The sequence below is a fragment of the Bubalus bubalis genome, chromosome 4 (assembly GCF_019923935.1).
Source record: "Bubalus bubalis isolate 160015118507 breed Murrah chromosome 4, NDDB_SH_1, whole genome shotgun sequence".
Taxonomy (NCBI): Eukaryota; Metazoa; Chordata; class Mammalia; order Artiodactyla; family Bovidae; genus Bubalus; species Bubalus bubalis.
The window spans coordinates 116,732,843-116,758,882 of record NC_059160.1 but is presented as its reverse complement, the minus strand read 5'-3'; the positions used below and the strand labels follow the sequence as shown (position 1 = coordinate 116,758,882).

The 26,040-nt window shown below is 35.4% G+C and overlaps 1 long non-coding RNA gene across 1 annotated transcript in view; it reads right to left on the bottom strand.

Moving 5' to 3' along the window:
- Nucleotides 1-2,274: 2,274 nt before the first annotated feature.
- Nucleotides 2,275-26,040, bottom strand: part of LOC123333114 — an 80,389-nt gene continuing 56,623 nt past the window's right edge. The window contains exon 2 of the long non-coding RNA XR_006550267.2: nucleotides 2,275-2,644. This is a non-coding gene — a long non-coding RNA (uncharacterized LOC123333114). The remainder of the gene's footprint in view (nucleotides 2,645-26,040) is intronic.

Sequence of the window (26,040 nt, the reverse complement as noted above, 5' to 3'; positions counted from 1 at the left end):
CTCTATCTATCAGATCTCGGCCCTTAAATCTATTTCTCACTTCCACTGTATAATCATAAGGGATTGTGTCCAACTCTTTGCGACCCCATGAATCGCAGCATGCCAGGCCTCCCTGTCCATCAACAACTCCCGGTGTTCACTCAAACTCATGTCCATCAAGTTGGTGATGCCATCTAGCCACATCATCCTCTGTTGTCCACTTCTCCTCCTGCCCCCAATCCCTCCCAGGATCAGAGTCTTTTCCAATGAGTCAACTCTTCGCATGAGGTGGCCAAAGTACTGGAGTTTCAGCTTTAGCATCATTTCTTCCAAAGAACACCCAGGCCTGATCTCCTTTAGAATGGACAGTAATCAATAACAAATCATAACTAAGACTAATATTCTTATCTATAGATTTTCCACCAGATACGTAAAACATGTGACTCTGAGAAGCCAGTTTAGAAACAGTCTGGGGTCAGTTTTCTGACCCCTGGATCATATCTTGTTTTCAAGTTTATGAACTGTTCCCTCTGGATTTGTTCTGAAAGTCTCATGCCTTATAGCATCCAGTTTATCAATAACTATACATTTCTTTTGTGGCCCTTGCCAGGGTCTGCTTTTCTTTTATTCTTCCTGTCTCCTATGCCATCCAACCATCTTATCATCTGTCATCCCCTTCTTCTGTCTTCAATCTTTCCCAGCAACAGAGTCCTTTCAATGAGTAGGCTCTTCGCATAAGGTGTCCAAAATATTGGAGCTTCAGTTTCAGCATCAGTTCTTCCAATGAATATTCAGGACTGATTTCCTTTAGGATTGACTGGTTTGATCTTGGAAGGACTCTCAAGAGTCTTCTCCAACACCACAATTCAAAAGCATCAATTCTTTGGTGCTCAGCCTTCTTTATGGTTGAGCTCATATCCATACATGACTACTAGAAAAACCATAGCTTTGACTCTATGCACCTTTGTAGGCAAAGTAATGTCTCTGTTTTTTAATATGCTGTCCAGGTTTGTCATAGGTTTTCTTCCAAGGAGCAAGTGTCTTTTAATTTTATGCCTGCAGTCACCATCTGCAGTGACTTTGGAGCCCAAGAAAATAAAGTCTGTCACTGTTTCCATTGAACTTTTAATCTGAAGTTACAGGAGATTTTCCAGTTACTTCTGGTAGTTCATCTTTTACAAAGAATTTTCAAAAGCTTTATATACATTTTATCAGTTCAATACAACAAAGAAAAAACACTCTTGCAATAAGTGTTAAGTGATTCTCTCTTTGGAGAATCTGATCTCACTAATATAAAAGCTGGTATTTATCTACTTGCAAATTTTTCTTTTGTAGATAGAGCCAATATATTAACAGTCATTGTGTAATGCTTTCTATATGCAGGGGAAAACTTAGATTTGAAAATAAATGAAAATAATTTAGATGAAGTGTCACTTTATTTAAATAAAATATATGATTTCATGGAATGACATTGCAAATATACCTTATTCAGCTGCCTATATTTAACATCAACTCTGAAGAGGGTCAGTCTTCCCAAATTACCCATTAACTTCTGAAATAAATGCTGATGTCTCTTTAGCAGATTTATTTGTCCTGATTTTATGTAGTCAGGGGTAACACCAAGTTTCTTATTGTGGATGAAAAAAAAAAAACCTTCTTGAAAAATGGACATTTAGTGTGTATTTTTAAATTAAACATGCACTTTTATTTTTAGTTCACTAGTGTAGAAAGCACTTATAAACATGATTTAATACTTACAGAACAACACACACATTCAGACTACTTTCCACAAGGTCCCTGGCACTAGTTATCAGTTTCCTGCACAAATTTCTTATACACCTAAATTACCATTCCTGTGTTCTCTTCCACTGCCTAAGGCTGGAGGCCATATCTACTGGAGCCCCAAAGAGGGTAGGGGTTGGCAGTGGAAGTGTTCAGCCCTGGCTGGGTGGAGTATTTTGTCACAGTATTGTTTAGAATTTCTGGAGCATGATAGCAATACAAAGCAGTAAAAATTGGCAATTGTAAGTCAACATTATTATTCTTTTAAAAATTTCCTATGCATAACACACTCCCCTATTATCTGCACCAGGGACAATCTGTGCCTCCCCCATCTTGCTACCATTCTGTGATATGTTACTGCATCTTTTAGGTCGGACACTGGCCTCAGCACAGGTGGACATTACAGCTGGTGTCCAGCAAGGGGCATGTGTTGAACACTCCTCGTATAAGAAAAGGTTAGCTTTTATTACTACTGTTCTTGAAAAATTCTGCATATTGTATTTAGGATAAAGGGTGTTAGAATGTATTTGAGAAAGTTCTAGTAAAAAGAGCTGTGCTTTGGATGGTCTTGGGGTCTTTCAGACTTAACCAGATTAAAATTCTATGAAAATCATGTATTTCATGGCTTATAAATGGAGCCATGGCAGAGATTAGAAGTAAAAGTAGACACTGGCAACCACCTCCCACCCACTAGATTTTTGATATGACTGTTTACAAAATTATTTTTTTAAACAAATTTAAAAATCCATGAAAAAGATATATAGGACAAGACCTAGGGACCACATTTTGATTGAAGAAAATAAATCAGGGATCTTTGAGTGTGCTTATGCAGACATGTTCTCAGTGTGCTCTTGAATTTGAACAGCAGGAGACAGTAAGCAGTCTGCAAACAGAAGAAACAAGAACAACTATTTTCAGACAACTAATCAGAATTCAGAGAAAGGTGGTGATGCTGGTCACGGTGAATTCACAGTTCTATTATCCTACATTCAACAATGGACAAAAGTGGCCTGCCCTGGCACCCACTAGAGCCAACAAGTTCTGAACCGACAAGACAAAGACTTGTTCAAACTCATCACTCACCTTCCCATGTGTAGCCTCTGGGGCTTTTGCCTTTATAAGTCTCAGTCTTGTCTTTGGTCACAGAGACTGGGATTCAAAGGTTTCTGTCTCTCTCTCACACACACACACACACACACTTGTCGCCTATAAATTCTATCTGTCTATTTATCTATCATCTTGCTTTATCAATTTTCTCTAAGTTCATCTTTGACATTTAATCTATGGGTACCATTTCTCTCAGCCCAATCTTTCTTTTTTTTCTAATCAGGTTTTCGTGTCTTGTTTTGTAATGAACTCAGAGTAACTCCCACTATATCTCTGTTTATGTTTTCCTTTTTTCCAAAATATAAATCAGAACTGTCCTAGGCAAGCCAGAACCCATGGTCAGTTTAGAGTTACCAACATGACTTCTTAAACTCAGTCCTTCTTCTATTTAAATTCTATCTAGATTTCTAACACTGTCAGAACCTTCCATTTGACGGATGAGAATTCAATTCAAGTTAGTATTTGGAAGGCAAATTGGTGACATAAAAATCACATATCAGGGGTACAGTGATTTTCAATATATTTGAAATGCATTTTTTTAATATCTGGGGCAAGACTAACTATAAAAAAAGACATGCCTTTATATTAAAGGAAAATCAGAAAAGAGAGGTTCATGCATAACAGTGATTGAAACAACTCAGTTTCTCCTCTCCAAAGCTTCCTTCCCCATAACCTTCTGTATCAATAGCTTAAAACTTAAGTTTCATTTCATTCTTTTTTTTAATTTATTTATTTTAATTGGAGGCTAATTACTTTACAATATTGTAATGGTTCTGCCATACATCAACATGAGTTACACATCTGCCCTGACTTTCATTTTAGCCTAGTAGTTCTTGCTCAGTAAATTAGCAGACGGAATAAAACAGACCTTGACTCAGCTGCTCTCTTGCCCTTTAACAGCAAGTGCATCTTCATTAGTATTTATTCCCAGCATGGGAGAGACAACATTTACATAGATGCTGGAAAGCAAGTTACAGACAGAATTAAGTGAATGGAAAACCAGTGTTGAAAGTGTAAACATCAAGTCTAAAATGACATTATTTAAGGTATCAGAACCCTGAGTAGCAGAATAAAAACAAACATTTAGGCCAATGCCAGCAAAAAACTTCTTAATGATAATGAGTGTATAATACTCTCTCCAGGGAAGAAATGGAAGCTATTATTTACAAACTCTAGCTTAACTTGATAAAAGATAAACCACATCCTTTGGGGAATAATATGTACTGACAAGTAAGATGTTCAGTTTAGTTCAGTCTCTTAGGCATGTCCGACTCTTTGTGACCCCATGGACTGCAGCACGCCAGGCTTCCCTGTCCATTACCAACTCCCAGAGTTTACTCAAACTCATGTCCATTGAGTCAGTGAGGCAAGATGAGATAGTCTCAACTTAGGAAGGGAAAATAAATTTATGATACTCTTTGTTTCTACATGTTTATATGTAAAATTAAATTGTCATTTACTTTTCTGAATGATAACAAAAATATCTAACTAAAATTACTTCTTTAATCACTTTTACATGAAAAAATCATCAAAGTTGTTTTTTCTTGGAGTTTTTTTCTTTATCTGCCTAACAGCTGCAGTCACCTTAAATGCTTTGACTTATTTTATCACTCTTAATTTCCACATTCTCAACTAAGGGTATACAAATGCTGGAAAGCCACCAGATTTGCTGACAGGTGACAAATATATAAGTCCTGATCCCAAGCCAATTAAAAATGTACCACATGTCAATCATTAATATTTTCCATCACAAAAAAGCAGTACCATCTATTGATTATTTTTCAACACAGAAAACAATGAATAGATGACGTCAAGATTTTCAACAGCTTGTTGATCTCAGCAAAAGCATCTTAATTTTGTTTTTTACCATGAACAATAAGACATTTTCAGGGTCATTACATAAAATGAAGTTATTTTCTTTCTAGAGAAAAGTCTTCATGAGAATCAAGGCTAGAGTTAGGCAGGAACAGAGCAACATATAATTTCACAGAATTCTAATATCCCTTTGACACTTAAGGGAAAATATGCTAGAAATGGTCTCTTGCCAAATTAATTACATGTGCATTGAGTGATTTTTTGTTTTGAAAAAACATCTTTGATCAGCCTGAGACCAAAGTTCCTCTGAAACATGCAAGCCGAGTGTGCTGCCAGAGTCTTCTCTTCACTAAGGTATCTACTAGGGATGTGAAAAAGGCAAAAAAAAAAAAAAAAAAAAAAAAAAAAAAAACAGAAAACATAAGGACTTCACTATTATTTTGTGAGATAATTTATCCCAAAAAGAAGAGCTAACATTATTTCTGGTAGCGATTAAGTGGTAAGTCCTCCTAAAAATTTTAGTTACCTAAGAGACATTATTTCAGCTTTCTATGTAACTTCTCATTAAGGGTTTTGATATGTCAGAAAGATGTTTAGTGAAAGTAGGATTACTGCTCAAAACATGTTTCTAAAAAACAGTTAAAATCAATAATTGGATAAGCTATTATTATTCAGAACATGCTTCTGGAAATTGACAATTGTCAACCAACAGCAACAACAACAAAAAACCTATTGTGATCCATTAGTGAGTGGCATCACGCTGACTAAGGCTTATCACATATTTGAAGCCTCAACATTCTTTAAATTCATAGTTAAAATAAAATTATGCTGAACATGAAAAAAAATAATGTGAAGTATCTGTCACCGAAGTAGTAATTTTGGTGTCAATATGGCAACTGAAAACAGAAAGATCAGTGAGCTAATGGTATTGACATCTAATAACTTTATTTATCAGTTACAAATTTAAATGTTTTGCCAGTATATGTCAGTAAAATACTATGCTATTACAGGGATGATCTCATTGAAGTAGATTTTATCTATAACAACATTTATAAAATACAGAACACTGTATTTCTACAGTCTGTTACATAAACATTTTTTGATGCTTCATTTTTGTTCAAAAGCAATGAAAATCTTTGCTGAGAATTTTTTTCCATAGTGAAACTTCCCGTTTGATACATTCTGTATCCAGTAATTTTGCCATAATGATCGTTGTCATATCTGGACCTCCCAGTATCTCACACAGTAAAGAATTTGCCTCCAGTGCAAGAGACCTGAGTTCAATCCCTGGGTCAGGAAGATCCTTTGGAGAAGGGAATGGCAATCCACTCCAGTATTCTTGCCTGGAGAATCCCATGGACAAAGAAGCCTAGTAGGTTACAGTCCATGGGGTTGCAAAAAGTTGGACACAACTGAGCAATTAACACATACATATCTTTGCCACAAACAATTTTCTACTAACTTGTTCACAGCATAGCTAGTTGGTCACAAGGCAATTTTTCTGTCAAAGATTAAATAATGAAAAATAAAAGAAGGACATTAAAAAAGACACAATGAAACATGACAAAAAATTCAAAAAATTAAAAAGACTTCATTGAGAAATACACAAATATTTGAATACAGTTAAAAATGTGTGTAGATTCATGGAACAAACAACTGATGTTATACTGTGGGTTGTACCTAAGCACTTGTCTTTCATTCATATGAACACACACACACACACGCATATATATATATATACACATATACATAGCTTGCTGATTCATTTCCTCCTTCAGCATCATACATTTTCTTTTTTGCTAATTTTTTTTCTTTAGTAATAGAGGCATTCTTTAGTAATAGAGGCATTCCAAACACTATTATGCATATTTGTAACTGAACTTTGTATTGGTTGTGAAAACCTCTAGTGTTGTGTGTTTTTGGCATCTTGTCACATGCTCACTGATAGATTTTCCAAAGTTCTTTGGGAGATATGGGCTCAACTTTGAACTTTTGAGGCCTTCAACTTCATTCTCCTCTAATATAGAGTGTTTAAAAGCAAGAAACCGATTGTTAGGGGGAATCATCATCATGTATCATCAGCTCAATGAGGCCATCAAGAAAATGTGAACAGAAAGAAATGCTAATATATTTCAACCAGCTAAAGTCAGACTAGTGAATTAAAAACTGTCAACCAGTTATTTTCTTTCACAGGAAAATTGTCTTACAGCCAATTAATTATGGTGCAATGTCTGTGGGCTTCCCTGGTGACACAGACGGTAAAGAATCAGCCTGCAGTGCAGGAGACCCAGGTTCAATCCCTGGGTCAGGAAGATCCCCTGGAGAAGGGAATGGCAACCCAGTCCAGTATTCTTTCCTGGGACATCCTATGGACAGAGGAGACTGGTGAACTACAGTCCATGGGGTCACAAAGAGTTGGACATGACTGAATGATTAACATTTTCATATTTTTTCAATGTAGCAAAGTTGTGCATAGTAAAGTCAACTTAATGCATTTCCTGTAATCACATAATTTATGTGTAATCACATAAATTATCCCTCATATTTTCTACTGTTTAATATAGTATCCATAAGGACATAATTCATGATTCCTGGCATATATATTGTGCCCTGTTATCCACTATACTCCCAAATCTGGTAGCTATTATATGAACTAAATATTAACAGTGCTTAAACAGTAATCATCATGAGCATTTTAATTATAGTCAGGATCAGTATAGAAAGCATACGAGGTATCTATTAATTTCTATCAGCATGGAAATACAGTGAAATATGAACTAGACCCCAGTAGATAGTGCTGGAATGTGTAAATTTTAAGAATTCTTCAATCTCCCAAGAATCAGCAGTTCCCAAAGGTCAGTTCTGACAAAAGACAAGATATATTTAGATCAAGTTATGGATCTGTTAATGTGCTCTGTATACTTTAATCCCTTTACACATTCAGAGCCTGCAAGCAGGCAGAGCTGGATTTACTCAAGTTTCACTTTAGGCTTTGCTTTCCCACTCAGTAGCATTAAGGTGAAACTCCCAAAAGATAACAACAAGCTAAGATGAGCTCATCTAAATGCAACCCAGTCATTTAGGTTTAGATAATAACCACTGCCAAAATAATGTATGGCTTTCAACAGTTGTTAGCACGGGAAACCAACCAGGCCCTAGCAACTGTATTAAGTCATGAGCTGACACAAGTGCAAAGTAATTTGCACGGGCTGAAAAAGAAGAGTCACAAAGAACTTTAATAATGTAAATTGTATTTGAACTTTGCCGTCACCCTAGTTTACGGAAGTTAATTCCTATCCTCAGTTTTCAAAGACAAAGATTAATTGACCCTCCTTATCTGAGTGCCCTTTGATTAGAAATGTTCTTTTCTCACCTATATCTTCCATTATAGAGGGTGGTCGCTCAATAAAAAGATGTGACCTAAACCAAGGTTTCCATTTTTCAGAACTGCAATATGTAGCTACACGTTCCTGATTTTGTAAAGCTATTATTTTTACTGTCAACATGAATGGTGCCCTAAGATCCATTAGGTGCAATAAATTGAAGGAAGAAAACACAATATTTGACCAAAGGTCCTCCTTCCCCAAAATATCTACTTTGGTGGTTGAAAAATAAATAAATAACTTCTGTAATTAGACATTAAAAAAGCCTGAAGAACAGGAGTTAACCCTAACCATACCTCCAAGAAATATGTCATTGGGTAAGACCAGGAGGGTAACCAGATATTTAAATTCTAAAAACCAGAAAATGAGGCATTCTTCCATTATGCAATCATTGTGACACAAAAGTACAAAGAAAACTGTCTGAAGATGTAAAGACAAGCAGAAGATTTCACATCCAAAAAAAGCAATGGGTTTATTTAACATGTCATTTGCCTGTGTGACAGATTCATTTAAATTGTAATTCCTTTGGGAACATAGATGGAAGCTAGAATTCAGCCAACACTAAAATGTTGGCTTGCATTGCCATTTATAAATAAGACTCAGAGTTTCTGGTTTTATTTCTTATTGAGAAATTATCAAATCTCTTAAACTACATTGCCAAAAAGAATGATCAACTTGTACAAAATATTTAGTTACTGAAAATCAATCAGAAAGTCTTATCTTGAGCTTATCTTGGTCAATATTAACATTAATCCCTACTTATTTTTAAGACCATTCAACATGATGAGCCAACAATATATTTTTACTTTGTAGGATATTAAATGCACAAGAAATGCTGTATGATGTCTATCTGTACGTCATTTAGACCCTTTCAATATTTTAAGGAAAAAAAAATTATCCTGAATAATTCTACCTGTTGGTCAACACATAAGTGTAGAAGGATTGAGTTGATTCTCTTTCAAAAACAGATATGTTGAAGACCTAATCACCAGTACCTTGAAGTGTGACCTTATTGGAAAATAAAGTTGATATAAATATATAAATGCAATTAGTTAAGATGAGTTCATACTTGAGTAGAGTGAGCTCCTAGTCTACTGTGGCTGGTGTCTGCATAAGAATATTGTTGTGTGAAGATACAAAGAGTTAGGGAGAAACAGCAAGTGTTGATGGAGGTAGAGATAATAGTTATGCAACTACAAGCCAAAGAGTTCCAGGAATTACTGGTAATACCAGGAACTAAGACAAAGGCATGGAATAGATTCTTTCCTATAGCCTTCCACAGGGCATGGTCCTGCCAACAACTTGATTTTTAGAAGTTTAGTCTCCAAAACTGAAGCAAAAAATGTGATTTTTTTAAAAGCCACTCATTCTGTGGTACTTCGTTACAGCAGCACCAGGAAATTAATACAAGTAAGATAAAATAAAATTGTGCTTAATATAAAGGCATTCAAACCTAGAGTTTCTTCACCTTCCTCTTTTCCCTTTAACTATACCCCTGAAATTGTCCTGCATAATTGGAATAAAGTGTTGCTGACTTCTCAGAGTCAACCAAATAATACAAGAGCCAAGCCAGGTTTTGAGGCTGCAGAAAATGTGTGGTTCTCCTTACTCTAAAACATAAAACATAAGCCCCAAACACGAAATTTGAAAGAAAGCTTTAAACATTAACTGAACATTTCAAGTTAATTGGCTAATGATAGCCAGGATAATGACTCTAAATGCTACAAACCAAGCTGAGTAGAATAGAAGGGCTGAGGAAATAACACAGGTTATAGAAGATACGATTTTTAAAGGCTATGTATGACACACGTATAGTTCAGCCAAACAACTGAACCACATAAACTATTAATATCAAATGTATTGAACACTGTGATTTTATGTGACCTCATACCTAAAAGCAGTCTATCACAAGGTAGTTGGATAAAGAGACAGACTATAGCATGGGATGCAATGTGAAAATGAAGTCATATAAACTGGGCTAACACAAAAAGAGAGACTAAAAAATGTTTTTACTTGTTCTTCCCTATCTTGTTGATCACCAGAATTAGCTAGGAACACAATGTAATTCTAAATGCTACTGCTCGCTTTTCACACTGTTCATGGAGTTCATATATGTTGTCACCCTGCTTATTTAACATATGCAGAGTGCATCAGGTGAAATACTCAGCTGGATGAATCAGAAGCTGGAATCAAGATTTCTTGGATAAATGTCAACAACTTCAGATATGCAGATGATATCACTAGGATGGTAGAATGTGAAGAGGAACTAAAGAGCTTCCTGATAAGGGTGAAAGAGGAGAGTGAAAAGTTGGCTTAAAACTCAACATTCAAAAACCTAAGATTGGGGCATCCAGTCTCATCACTTCAAGGCAAATAGAAGTGGAAACAGTGACAGAATTTATTTTACTGGGCTGCAAAATCACTGTGGATGATGACTACAGCCTTGAATTAAAAGACGCTTGCTCCTTGGAAGGGAAATAAGACAAATGTAGCATATTAAAAAGTAAAGAGTTCACTTTGCTGACAAGTCTGTATAGTCAAAGCTATGTTTTTTCCAGTAGTTATGTACAGATGTAAGAGTTGGACCCTAAAGAAGGCTGAGTGGCAAAGAATTTATGCTTTCAAATTGTGGTGCTGGAAAAGACTCTTGAGAACCCCTTGGTCTGCAAGCATATCAAACCAATCAATCTTAAAGGAAATCAACCCTGAATATTCATTGGAAAGACTGGTGATAAAGCTGAAGCTCCAAAACTTTGGTCACCTGATTCAAACAGCTGACACATTGGAAAAGCTCCTGATGCTAGGAAAGATTGAAGGCAAAAGCTGAAGGGGGCAAGAGAGGATAAGATAGTTAGATAGCATCATCGACTCAATGGACATGAGTCTGTGCAACCTCCAGGAGACAGTGAATGACAGGGAAACCAAGTGTGCTGCAGTCCATGAGGTTGCAAAGAGTAGGACACGACTTAGCGACTGAACAACTGCTGGCTAATCTTTTGATTATTTTTTGTTTTTGAATCTGTCCTTGACTAACATTGAAAATGTTCTAATCTAATCTAAACCTATAGAAAATCATTAGCAGATTCAGGTGGCAGAAGATAATCCAGTTAACTTAGGAAACTGAGGTAGCATTCATTACCTAGGAATTAATACTACATTTCAATCTGTTTTTCATCACTTATGTACCACCAACCAGTCTTGGTCTTGCTAAGCATGGATTCTCATCAGGGTAAGAATGTCTGAAATTCCAAATACCAAGTTGGTTTATTAGCATGATACTCTTCATACTGTGCCTGCCATATATCCATTCCTTCTATATTTTCCTGTTTCTCAATTTCCCTAACTCTACTGTTTGTGATATAGTTTATGTTGACTTTGCACCTGTGTTTCTTAAAATCCTACTAAAACTTGAGATAACATAAATAAAATTTTGTGATGAATTTGTGCGAAATACCTTACTTGGTACTTTGTAAAGCATCATTTTCAAATCTTGACAAATGTAGAGACTTTTTGTTCTCTCTATTTTTATAGTTATCTCTGTCCTCCAGATTTTTATGTACTTTTCTGTTTGGGAATGTTTCGATGTCCTTATTGCTTCCAACTCTTATTTCATCTGCATGATAGTTCTGTTATTTTCCATCTTGCCTCTGTCATCTAGCCTTAGTCAGGAGTCTCAGTCAAAGTAGTCTTTCATTGTAATCTGTGAATAATTGCTTAGGGAAAGTCTTAGAGTTTAATTAAATTTGACATTAATTGCTTTTTAATTTTGTGAGCAGCAATAAATAAAAGTGAGCATCTCATGGACTATTGGAGGTTTCTTATGATGAGAAATGATTCAAAACACCAAGAATCACATTGTGATCTTTTCTCTGACAGAGTATGACATCACATAGTGTAATATAAATACAATGAAACACAAAAACGGAACAAAATATAAAATATTGGGCAATATTGGTCATAAAATGAAAAACCCTAAGTAAATGCAAATAAAAACTCTCTTCAATTCATCATTCAATAAAAATATATTAAAACAAACAAACAAAACTACTATAAGCCAAGCAGTTTCCTTAGTGTTGTAAATTTTAAGATATTTGTATAAACTTTGACTTTGGAGAATCTACTGTGTGACAAAACTTGATCTATATCAAACAAAAATACATTCTCTTAAAGTTATACTTATGAGTGTGCTGTCTATAAAAACATTAAGTGTTCAGAAAATAAAAAATATCAAGTGTGGACAAGAATGTATTAGAGTTAAGTGGTTGTATGAACTCTCCCACAAATGACAATTATAAAAACAGAATAAATTATTAAAGAAAAACAAAACTATGTAAAGGTACCAGAAAACATCCAAGAAAAGACAGAAGCTCAAGGAAAGTTTATTTTGGAAAAATTGCAACTAGAAGGGGTGAAAATTGTTAGTCTGTGGCTTTCTGGTTATGATGGTGTGCTCAGATGTTCAGTCATGTCCAATTCTTTGTGACCTGATGGACTGTATCCTGCTGGGCTCCTCTGTCCATGGATTCTCCAAGCAGGTGGCCATTCCTTTCTCCAGGAGATCTTCCCTGACCCAAGGGTTGAATCTGCATCTCTTGAGTTTCCTGCATTAGCAGGTCGATTCTTTACCACTATTATGACTTAGGAAGCCCAACATGATAGTAGAAAATAACAAAAGCTACAAGTTACTGATGTAAGAGAAATTTGGCATGAAACCAAATATCTTAACATCAACTCTGTTTAAATCCAAGAATGGCAGCTAAATTATGTCGACAACAAGGGGGAGTCCAACATGCCTAGTGGTTTCACCTCCTAATTTTGTTTGGTAAATGTAGGTATTACCTCCTAATTTTTACAGATGAAAGAGGGTGTTAATAAAAGTTGATAAAACCTGTGAGTTTCCTGCTTTTTTAACTGAGTGCATTTCCCAAGCTTACACAAGACAGAAAATGGCAGAACAACTGGAAATATGGAAGTCTTAGAAATATAGAGCCAAAAAGAAAGCTCCCAAATATGAGTAAAATATTTGAGTTTCAATCCTTGGCTAACCAACAAATTATGCAGGCCTAAGAGAAGAGATTCAGTTAAAAAATAGTAGCCATAAGAATTCATAAGCACAAAGTTATTAGAAACTACTTAGCATAGGGAAGAGAAAGTTTGTAGTAATTTAAGTCTAGGCAAGTTCATGATCTACTGGAACAAGGGAACAAAGAAAGAATCATAAGATAGAATACAGAGTTGCTGCAAGATATTGCCTACAATGCAGTTTTAATATCTCAGGGCAAATATCCTCAGATATTTCTGTTAACTAATTTGATTCTTAGAATAACCTACAAGGTCAGTACTATCATTATTATCCATATTTTTCACATGTGGAAGTGGAAATTTTACACAGCTTTTTTTTTTCCCCTGGAAATTGCTAGTAAAGTCTATACTCAGGAGAATTATAAAATGTTCAACTATAATGAATGACGATTTGCTTGAAGCAAAATCATGTAAATTTTATTTGCCAAATAATGTAAATTTTCATCACTCTAAAGCACATATTAACATGGGTAATATTTTTGTGATGTGAGAAGATAAAAAAATAGATATATCGTATCTATCTTTATATCATTATATCTGTCTCCCTACACATCTATAAACCTAGAATTTTAAATTACTTATTTTTGTTTCTAACTTTTCTATATCTTATAGTTAATATAATTTATAAAATAATATATATCATAAAATATATATTTTACTTTAAACTGTGGGATTTGTTGATATAAAAGATATTAATCAAGTTTATTATACATAATGTAATAGTTCTTATGCTGCTATTTTTAAAGTTTTGACTATTAAATTACATTCATTTATAAATGGTGTTATCTCCTGTAAGATCAGAACACAAATAAAATTAACAATTTTCATATAAATTTCAAATGATAGATGATGATACTTACACTCAGGAATTAAAGCTCTTAAATTCCACTCTAAATAAGAATCACCAGTATTAATGCTGGAATTAAACTCATCATCCTTATTCCAAAAGTTTCTAATTCAGTAGATGAGGATGTGCCTTTTCAAATATTTTTTTAACAAATGCTCACATGCATTGAATCTCAATTCATAGTAAATAACATCTATGTAACGGTCATTCTTTGATGCCTTAATTGTATTTATTTACAGCCTCTTGTTTAAGGCTGAGATGTAATTGTGGGTATTTTAGAGAACTATGTTAAAACAATAAGTCTTCAAATCAAAGTCATCTGGGATATTGTTAAAATAATACAGACGTGTTTACCAATTCCTGACAAAATGAGAAAGCAGCATGGCTGTTTGCCTTCCTACCTTTAGGGTTATCATGGGAGGGAGAGGGAACCTGATTGGATTCGTAAGTAAACACACACTGTGAGAAATCCTGGGAGGGTGTAGTTTGGGAGGGAAATGACTGTTTACAATCAATGACAGTGCAATGGGTAGTAAACAGAGATGAGGCCGAATTTAGGAAGATTTATAAATTGTCTTGTGACATTGTGTTTCCTCTGCATTTTCCGTATGTCATGAAAGCAGATTACCCACCCTAGGTTCTTGGGAGGGTGTGAGGGAAGGGCCATGTAAGATGACTTCAGGCAGTATTAGTTGTACACAGTCCTAGCTAAAATAGGTGATAGACCCAGAAATGTGTTTATCAAGGGAAATGACATGATGTTTAAGGAGGACCAACATTATTAAAGAAAGACAACAAATGGGAAAAAAAAAATCTATACCAAAAGTGACACCAGTTCTAAGAAAAATATAAGAATAAATAATTGGAATCACAAATTTTAATGCATCTGTATGAGGATGATAGACCATTCAGGTGTTATTAAAATATATAGAGCACATGAATAACAAAATTAATAAACCACAACAAGCAATCTAACAATATTAGAATGTCTTTTCACCTTGAGGACCCCATCCACCAAACTATTTATATTATTTTGATAAATTCTGGAATATTTTAGATAGGACACAATATTGATTTAAGAAAATGTAAAGTTCATAAAATAATAAATATTAGAAAAAACTCTATGACAAAATTTTATGTAAAAATATTCAATAAGAAACATTTTTGATGGAGAAATTTTAAACCTATCCTTCTAAAAAGACATACACAAGACACACGCTAATTTTGTTCAGCACAGCTGTACACAACCTGAGCAACATATTAAGATAAGAAACAGAACAGGATGTCTAAAGAACAAAATGAAACAGTGTCATTATTTACAAATAATATCATCACTGTAACATCATTACTGTATACTAAAGAAACAGATAAATCAGTTGACAGACGTTTGAAATAACAGAAGGGATTTCAGTAGAACAATGTAAAAAAATCCATAGCTTTCATATATCAACAATAACCAATTACAAAACAGGGACAGAAATCTGAAAATTATACATCTCTTTCTCTTTCAGTTGCTCAGTTTTGTCCTGCTCTTTTGAAACCTCCTGGACTGTAGCCTGCCAGGCTTTCTGTCCATGGGATTTCTCAAGCAAGAATACTGGAGTGGGTTGCCATTTCATCCTCCAGAAGATCTTTCCCACTCAGGGATCGAACCTGAATCTCCTGTGTCTCCTGCATTGGCAGGTGGATTCTTTACCATCTGAGTCATTGCAAAAATCCACCTCCACACACACACAAAAACTATACATAGTAGGAATAAAAATGTGCAAATTATCTTGAAACTAAATTTGTATGGAAAATGAAAACAAAAATTAAAATACATTAAAAAATCTGATTATATCAAGTTGTATACCATCTTATTGCATGCTAAAAATAACATTGAAAAAAGAGAAAATATAATATTTAAACAATATAAAGGTTGATAAATCTGAAAACTTTAAAATCTGTACATTTTAAAATTCACATTAAATATTTTGTTTCATAAAAAGTACTAGATCCAATTAACTAATGGTTAACTAATACAAGTAGCTGTTTAAAAAGTATAAAATAAGCAAGGGAGTATATCTGAAAAATCATGGAGCATCCACTCCAGAGAAAGGACACAGGAAATGAAGACAAAAAGCAAGAAAAAAGATGGGCAAACATTAGGAATGTGAAATTTAAAGAAGAGGAAATGTTAATTACTAATCAATATAGACAAATGTGGTGCTTCCTCTAGAAAGAAATCCAAATTAATCGATGCACGATACTGGATGCTTGGGGCTGGTGCACTGGGACGACCCAGAGGGATGGAATGGGGAGGGAGGAGGGAGGAGGGTTCAGGATGGGGAACACATGTATACCTGTGGTGGATTCATTTTGATATTTGGCAAAACTAATACAGTTATGTAAAGTTTAAAAATTAAATAAAATTAAAAAAAAATGATAATAAAATGATTATATTTACAGGGTATGGAAATCATATCTGGGCTTCCCAGGTGTTGCTAGTGGTAAAGAACCTACCTGCCAGTGCAGGAGATGCCAGTGCAGAAGATGCAAGAGACGCAAGTTCAATCCCTACCCACTCCAGTATTCTTGCCTGGAGAATCTCATGGACAGAGGAGTCTGGCGGTCTACAGTACCTGGGGTTGGGGTCACAAAGAGTCAGACATGACTGAAGATGCTTGGCAAGCACACACATAATTAAAATTAAAATAGTACCTACACATATTCTTTTTTAGGATCCATCAATAACTAAATACAATGTGGAAAGAAGTATAATGCATATGCTACAGTCATTTTCTATGGGGGATTTAAAGCATCAAAATTGGGGTGGGAGATAAGCGGAAAATGTAACTTTAAAAGGAGTTTTGTCTGGATGAATCATGATAGCAAGCCACGATCAGAGAAGGATGAAAGTATCTCTTTGTTTTTTAATTCCTGAGGTCCTTAAACAAACAAAAATAATAAAATAAAATTGTATTTTAAAATATGAAGAATCATTGAATCTATGTAGTGAAAATGAGTATACTACCCAAAGCAATCTATAGATTCAATGCAATCCCTATCAAGCTACCAACAGCATTCTTCACAGAGCTAGAACAAATAATTTCACAATTTGTATGGAAAAACAAAAAACCTCGAATAGCCAAAGCGATCTTGAGAAAGAAGAATGGAACTGGAGGAATCAACCTACCTGACCTCAGGCTCTACTACAAAGCCACAGTTATCAAGACAGTATGGTACTGGCACAAAGACAGAAATATAGATCAATGGAACAAAATAGAAAGCCCAGAGATAAATCCACGCACATATGGACACCTTATCTTCGACAAAGGAGGCAAGAATATACAATGGATTAAAGACAATCTCTTTAACAAGTGGTGCTGGGAACTCTGGTCAACCACTTGTAAAAGAATGAAACTAGAACACTTTCTAACACCATACACAAAAATAAACTCAAAATGGATTAAAGATCTAAACGTAAGACCAGAAACTATAAACTCCTAGAGGAGAACATAGGCAAAACACTCTCTGACATACATCACAGCAGGATCCTCTATGACCCACCTCCCAGAATATTGGAAATAAAAGCAAAAATAAACAAATGGGACCTAATTAACCTTAAAAGCTTCTGCACATCAAAGGAAACTATTAGCAAGGTGAAAAGACAGCCTTCAGAATGGGAGAAGATAATAGCAAAAGAAGCAACTGACAAACAACTAATCTCGAGAATATACAAGCAACTCCTACAGCTCAACTCCAGAAAAATAAATGACCCAATCAAAAAATGGGCCAAAGAACTAAACAGACATTTCTCCAAAGAAGACATACAGATGGCTAACAAACACATGAAAAGATGCTCAACATCACTCTTTATCAGAGAAATGCAAATCAAAACCACTATGAGGTACCATTTCACACCAGTCAGAATGGCTGCGATCCAAAAGTCTACAAGTAATAAATGCTGGAGAGGGTGTGGAGAAAAGGGAACCCTCTTACACTGTTGGTGGGAATGCAAACTAGTACAGCCACTATGGAGAACAGTGTGGAGATTCCTTAAAAAACTGGAAATAGACATGCCTTATGATCCAGCAATCCCACTGCTGGGCATACACACTGAGAAGACCAGAAGGGAAAGAGACACGAGTACCCCAATGTTCATCGCAGCACTGTTTATAATAGCCAGGACATGGAAGCAACCTAGATGTCCATCAGCAGATGAATGGATAAGCAAGCTGTGGTACATATACACAATGGAGTATTATTCAGCCATTAAAAAGAATACATTTGAATCAGTTCTAATGAGGTGGATGAAACTGGAGCCTATTATACAGAGTGAAGTAAGCCAGAAAGAAAAACACCAATACAGTATACTAACGCATATATATGGAATTTAGGAAGATGGTAACAATAACCCTGTGTACGAGACAGCAAAAGAGACACTGATGTATAGAACAGTCTTGTGGACTCTGTGGGAGAGGGAGAGGGTGGGAAGATCTGGGAGAATGGCATTGAAACATGTAAAATATCATGTATGAAATGAGTTGCCAGTCCAGGTTCGATGCACGATACTGGATGCTTGGGGCTGGTGCACTGGGACGATCCAGAGGGATGGAATGGGGAGGGAGGAGGGAGGAGGGTTCAGGATGGGGAACACATGTATACCTGTGGTGGATTCATTTTGATATTTGGCAAATCTAATACAGTTATGTTAAGTTTAAAAATAAAATAAAATTAAAAAAAAAAAAAGAATAATAATAATCCAAATAACTGGAACCTTCAAATAAAAAAAAAAAATAAATAAAATAAAATAAAATATGAAGAATCAATTCCAGATCAACTTAAATAGAGGATCCAAGAATGGTGATCTACACTCTGTATTTAATACATCATCTAGCACATTTCTATATACCAAGAAAAGTAACTTGGAAAATAGAATTTTAAAATTACTTACAGAAGATAGTCATTTAATAATTTAAGTCAGGAAGTCTTTAGCATGTATATATAAAATATTAGAATTGATAAGTAAATTTAACAGTGTTACTGGATCAAGTTCTACATGTAATAATCAACTATATTTCTTTATGCTAGTAAGAATCAGCTTGAAAATAAAATTTAAAATATAAAAAAACAGACATAGGATTAAGATTTGGAAAGATTTTAAACAGAGGAATTTAAAACTTCTGAATATGTCTTCTATTGAGTTTTCTGAAACCTATAGAAGATACGTCCTTAGCACTAACCTGAATGAAAGATCACTGATTTCAAGAATAAATAATTTATTTTCAGAAACTGTTAGACTTTGACTTTCCTACGTTTTCAGCTTCAATTCATTCTCTTAATAGCATTTTAAGGCAATCCGTTATCTTGATATGTGTAGCAATATTAACTACTATGAACTGAGTGAGCAATGTCTCTGCCTCTCCATAATTACATTTCAGTTGTCTGGATTCTAGAAGCAAGAGTTCGGCTTCAAATAACTTAAATGAAATGTTGACTAGATAGATGCATTTTGCTGTTGGGGTGTACATTTCTTGTTCTCCATGAGCAAAAAAAAATGAAGATTTATTCCATCTTGTAAATGATCTTAGGAAAAAGAATAGGAACTGGTAGATGCAGCATAACAAAACTGATCAAATATTAAGCAAATGACCACTCCATAAAAACTTAATTCTGGTGATTTTGGTGTATTACTACTCATGGTATTTCTCAAAAATTCACAACAATATTGATTTTCCACTCTGGGTGAGTCAGAGCTGATTGGAAAATTTTAAATTAATGAGAGAAATATACTCTGCAAGTACTCGCTGGCCAGACAAATAGGTTAAAAGATTCAAACTCATTGTGAGTTTGGATATAATATTGGCAAGATTGAGAATCCTGAAATAATGCCTTCTTTAAACTGCAAATAACCTGTCTCTCCCCATGCTACTTTTCCTCATCCATGCTAATTTATACTGAACCATTAATTCAAATACCTTATTCCAAATTATGTAATATTCTGTAATAAATGAAAATTTGAGGAATCATTAAAAATATTTGATTCAATGTAGTAAACTGCTCTTTCTGAACATTTGGATAGGGGTTAGAAAAAGAGATGTACAACCGAGAAGACCAAGTACACTGTTATCGTGTGTTAATGTTAGTGGTCAAATTCTCTGAAATTTCACAATCTGATCTCTACCTATTTTCCTATACTTGTTAATAATAGAGCTGCTGAACCCAATCCCAATAGAGTTTCCAGAGGTATATGCCTTACTTTCAATGTTCAGACTTCAATTTTCAAAACCTAGTCACTACTTTGTTAGTTTCTTCACAAGGATAATTTATAGCAGGAGTATCCATTGTTTTCAAGAAAAACATCTTGTCTTATCATAGAATGTGTTTAACCCCCTTGTTAAACTGTGCTAAAGCACAGTTCTCAGAGTCTGAGTTATTGAACCTTGAATATTACAAGATGTTGGACTCCAAAAATCCAACCCAGAACAGACTGTAACAAAGCGAGTCTTGTTCAGCCTTAGCCTTGATAAATACTGGTATAACAAGACTTCATGTCTCCTAGGATAACTGTTTTTAAACCTCTTAATTTTAGGGACCCTCAACTATAAATCCATGTTTTGGAATTTAAAATAATGAAAAACTTTAATGCTGCTAATTATGCACTCAATTTACATTACAAACTGAAGTCTTCTACTTTTAAAGCATATCCTTCCATATCCGGCTTCCTATGGAGAAGGCAATGGCACCCCACTCCAGTACTCTTGCCTGGAAAATCCCATGGACAGTGGAGCCTGGTAGGCTGCAGTCCATGGGGTCGCTAAGAGTCGTACACGACTGAGTGACTTCACTTTCACTTTTCCCTTTCATGCATTGGAGAAGGAAATGGCGGCCCACTCCAGTGTTCTTGCCTAGAGAATCCCAGGGATGGGGGAGCCTGGTGGGCTTCCGTCTATGGGGTCGCACAGAGGCGGACACGACTGAAGCGACTTAGCAGCAGCAGCAGCAGGGCTTCCTAGGTGGTGCTAGTGATAAAGAGACATAAGAGACACGAGTTCAATCCCTGGGTTGGGAACATCCCCTGGAAGAGAGTATGGCAACCCACTCCAGTATTTTTGCCTGGATAATCCCATGGACAGAGAAGCCTGTCAGGTTACAGTCCATTCAGTCACAAAGAGTCAGACCGACTGAAGCGACTTAGCATGCATGCACTCATGTTTTAGATTAATGAGTTGGTAGTTTAGGCCAAGAAAATGGGAGTTATAGTTGCATTACACTTCTATAACAGAAGGTCCTGCTATGGTGTTTTAGTTACTACTATTTTGCTTTTGTTCACATTATTGAATTGATATCTCCACTTTCTATAAGGGAAACAATCATATCAACAAAGCTTAATTTGTCCTAAAAGTATTACATATAAATATATAAAAAGTATATATAAATATATAGAAAGATATATATTTATTTATATTTATATGAAACTGTAAACTTGATCTTAAAGACAGAACCTTTGATAGATTCTTGAACTTTAAAGCTAATTTAATTTCTATTTAATGCTAGAACATTAGGTTTCTTGTAAGAACAACACAAGCACAAATATAAAGTGACAGCCTTTAAGTTATCTCCTAAATCTCAGACTTTCTCTAGTATTTTAACTGAAATTTGAAAGTGGCTTCTCAAGATCTTGGGAAAGTTAATTTATCTCATTTTCTCTGTCAAATATTTCTGTTTTATCCTTGACTATTTTTGAATCCAGCTTGGAATCCAAAGAATAGCAGTCTTTTATAAAAGTCAGTCTTTCTGCATAATGTCTAATAGCAGGATTTATCCCTGAGGAAGGATGTAAATTTATTGCAAATGATACTTTAATGGAGCCTAGCTTTTTTGTCATGCAAAGAGATCCAAATGAATGTGGCAGCCAGCAGCAATTCCTATGGGAAGCAGTGCAACATGAAGCAAGTGATGTCAGAAATAAGTAAATAAATATCTCAAGCTTTCTCATCCTAACAATTTAATCCCATCAAAGAAGTGCAGAACATGATTTACATGTGGTTGATAATCTTTTTAAAGAACAAGTCCATGTGCTATGGCTTGTTTGCATTTGTATAATAGATCTGATAGGTATTTTATTCATGATGTGCTAGAGAAATTATTAGCTCCCACACAGCTGCAAGACATTTATAAGTGAATAAACATTCATTTATGTTAGAGAAATGACCTGCTTTGATTGTCATAAGTTATGTTAACTTGTTGAGTATCCATTCTAAAGCACTGCATGTTATCTTTTTATACATATATTTTCCTACACATTTGATCACACACTTTAGTAGAAACATTTGTGACTGAATGAATTGAAAAGGAGGGGGAGCACAAAGAAATGGTGAAAATATAGCTACTTTACAGGGAAAGTGAAAGTTGTTCTATCCTGACCTACTCTTTGCCACCGCATGGACTGTAGCCTGCAGGCTCCTCTATTCATGGAATTTTCCAGGCAAGAATATTGGAGTGGGTAGCCATTCCCTTCTCCAGCATATCTTCCCAACTGAGGGATCAAACCCATATCTTGTGCACTGCAGACAGATTCTTAACCAACTGAGCTACCAGGGACTTCACAGGGAATTCTTTAAAATTAAGCAATTTTGGCAAATTTCCTAGTGGTTATGTTACCTTGAGCTTCCTACAAATAGCCCAGTTTTGATCCTTGGTTGGGGAACTAAAATCCCACAAGCTGTGTGATGCAGCAAAAAAAAAAAAAAAAAGTGTAAAATTAATCACATTTTAACCTTTCTAGATAAAAATGAGTAGTGAGTTTGATGTAGTAACTTAAAGGACAATTATTTGAAATTATTCTGAAATAACCAACAAATATACAAGTCTACTTAATCTAATGTTGAATTAGTAGGGGAATGTTGTGCTGTGAGAATTTCCACTGGCAATAGTGCAGAGAAAATCTATGGCTTTGTAAAAGCTTTATATCATATTCCAAGTCTTTTAGAAAGCAGGAAAAGTTCAGCTACCCACGGATCCATGAAATACTTGACTGGGGTTAACATTCTCTTTAGGAGAGAAGCAATTTCTGAGAAGTGACTCTTGGAAACTTAATAAGAGTACGAATAGTTGCAGTAGGTGGTAACAGAGATTTTATATTGGAATTAACCTTTTCTCTAGATGTCTCACTATAGAGACTATCTGTGCCGTTCATCTGTTTTATTTCTATTTTATTATGAGACAGATAGCTCAAAAATAAAAGCAAATGAAATAGATATATGTAATTTAAAGATTAATTATAATGTGAAAATCTGTGAACTATATGACTCAGGTTAAGAAATGGAACACTGTTAACCTCTTAGAAGCCTCTTATGAGAATCTTCCTTTCTCTACATTAACCAATATTATGATGTTTGTGATAACCATCTTTAATTGTTTAGAATAATTTACTCCCATCATACTTTCATTAGTAATCTAGTTTAGATTTTTTTTTTAAGTTATATTGGAGTTCAGCTAATTAACAATGTTGGACACTTCAGGTGGATAGCAAAGGGACTCAGCCATACATATATGTGTATGACAAGCTATGACAAACCTAGAGCGTATCAAAAAGCAAAGACATCACTTTGTGACAAAGGTCTGTATAGTCAAAAGCTATGATTTTTTCCAGTAGTCATGTACAGATGTAAGAGGTGGAACATAAAGAAGGCTGAGCGCCAAAGAATGGATACTTTTGAATTGTGGTGCTAAAGAAGACTCTTGAGGGTTTCTTGGACAGCAAGGAGATCAAATCAGTCAATCCTAAAGGAAATCAGCCCTGAATATTCATTGGAAGGACTGATTTGGAAGCTGAAATTCCAATACTTTGGCCACCTGATGTGAAGAGTCAATGCATTGGAAAAGACCCTGATGCTGGGAAAGACTGCAGGCAAGAAGAGAAGAGGATAAAAGATGGGGTGGTTGGATGGCATCATCTACTCATATGACATGAATTTGAGCAAACTCAGGGAGACAGTGAAGAGACAGGGAAGTCTGGTGTGCTGCAGTCCATAGAGCACAAAGAGTCTGTTGGACGTAACTTAGCGACTCAACAACAACAACAATATGTGTAGTCATTCTCCCCCAAATTTCCCTCCTATCCAGGCTACCATACTGAACAGAGTTCCATGCAGTATACAGTAGGTCCTTATTGGTTATCCATTTTAAACACAGCAGTGTATACATGTCGATCTCAAACTCCCTAACTATCCCTTGGCCCATAAGTATCCCTCTGGAAACCGTAAGTTCCTTCTCTAAGTCATTGAGTCCGTACCTCTTTTTGTAAATAGGTTAATTTGTATCATTTCTTTTTATAGTCCATGTATAAAGATTGTCATATTATATTTCTCATTTTCTGCCTTACTTCACTCAGAATAACATTTTCTAGATTTTTAAAAAATATTTATCCATGTTGTTGCACGCAACTGTGATTACTTCATTTCTATTACTATATAGAATTCCATTTTATTACTGTACTAGAATTTATTTACTCATTTTGTGTCATTTCCAGCTTTTGTAAATAATGAAATGTACAGGTATATGTGTGTGAATGTGTATTTTCGCAGGGGCAGGAGGGGGCCATTCAGAGTGAGTATTAATTTTGTATGGAGCAGTAGTCTTAAAAGTGTAGTCCATGGATTAACAATCTTACTTAGGGAGCTGTTCAAGGCTAGTATTTATGAGTTCTACCTCAAATGTCCAGCTTCAGAAACCCTGAATTTGTGGCCCACCTATCTGGCTTCCCAGGTGGCACAGTGGTAAAGAATCCATCTGCCAATGCAGAAGACACAGGAGATGTGGTTTGATTCCTGGATCAGGAAGATACTCTAAAGTAGGAAATGGCAACCCACACCAGTATTCTTGCCTGGGGAATTTCATGGACAGAGAGTCTAGCTGGCTACAGTTCATGGGGTTGCAAAGAGTCAGAAATGACTAGGCTTGTCTGCACTCACAATATATTTAAGTTTTCTTTATTAACTGTCAATAGGCATTCTGATTGCCTCCATGTTCTGGTTATTGTAAACTGTGCTACAATCAACACTGGGATGAATGCACTTTTTCAAAAATTATTGTTTCCTTCAGATATATTCCCAGAGTGGGATTTCTGGATCATATGGTAGCTCTACTTTTAGTTTTTATAAGGAAACTCCACAGTGTTCCCCAGTGGCTGTTGTTATTGCTGCTGCTCAGTTGCTAAGTCCTGTTAGACTGTTCATGACCCTGTGGACTGCAGCACACCAGGCTTCCCTGTCCTTCACAATCTCCCAGAGTTTGCTCAAATTCATGTCCATTGGGTCAGTGATGGCATCCAATCATTTGATCCTCTGTTATTCCCTTCTCCTCTTGCCCTCAGTCTTTCCCCAGCATCAGGGTCTTTTCCAGCGAGTAAGCTCTTCCCATTAGCTGGCCAAAGTATTGAAGCTTCAGCTTCAGCCTCAGACTTTCCAGTGAATATTGAGGGTTGATTTTCTTTAATATTGATTGATTTGATCTCCTTGCAGTCCAAGGGACTCTCAAGAGTCTTCAGAAGCACCACAGTTTGAAAGCATCTGTTCTTTGGTGCTCAGCCTTCTTTAGGTTATACCTCTCACATCTGTTCATTACTACTGGAAAAACCATACCTTTCACTATATGGACCTTTGTTAACAAAGTGATGTCTCTGCTTTTGAATAAAGTGGCTTTATCAGTTTACATTCCCACCAACAGTGTAAGAGGATTCCCTTTTTGCTGGGCCCTTTTCAGCATTTATTGTTTGTAGACTTTTTGATGATGGTTATTTTGATTGGTGTGAGGTATCTCATTGTAGATTTGACTTACATTTATCTAATAACTAATAACATTGAGTGTCTTTTCAAGAACTTTTTGATAATCTATATGTCTTCTTTGGAGAAATGTCTATTTAGGTCTTCTGAGAATTTTTTTGATTCAGTTCAGTTCAAATCAGTTGCTCAGTCATGTCTGACTCTTTGCGACCTCATGGACTATAGCATGCCAGGCCTCCCGGTCCAGCACCTACTTCCAGAGTTTACACAAACTCAT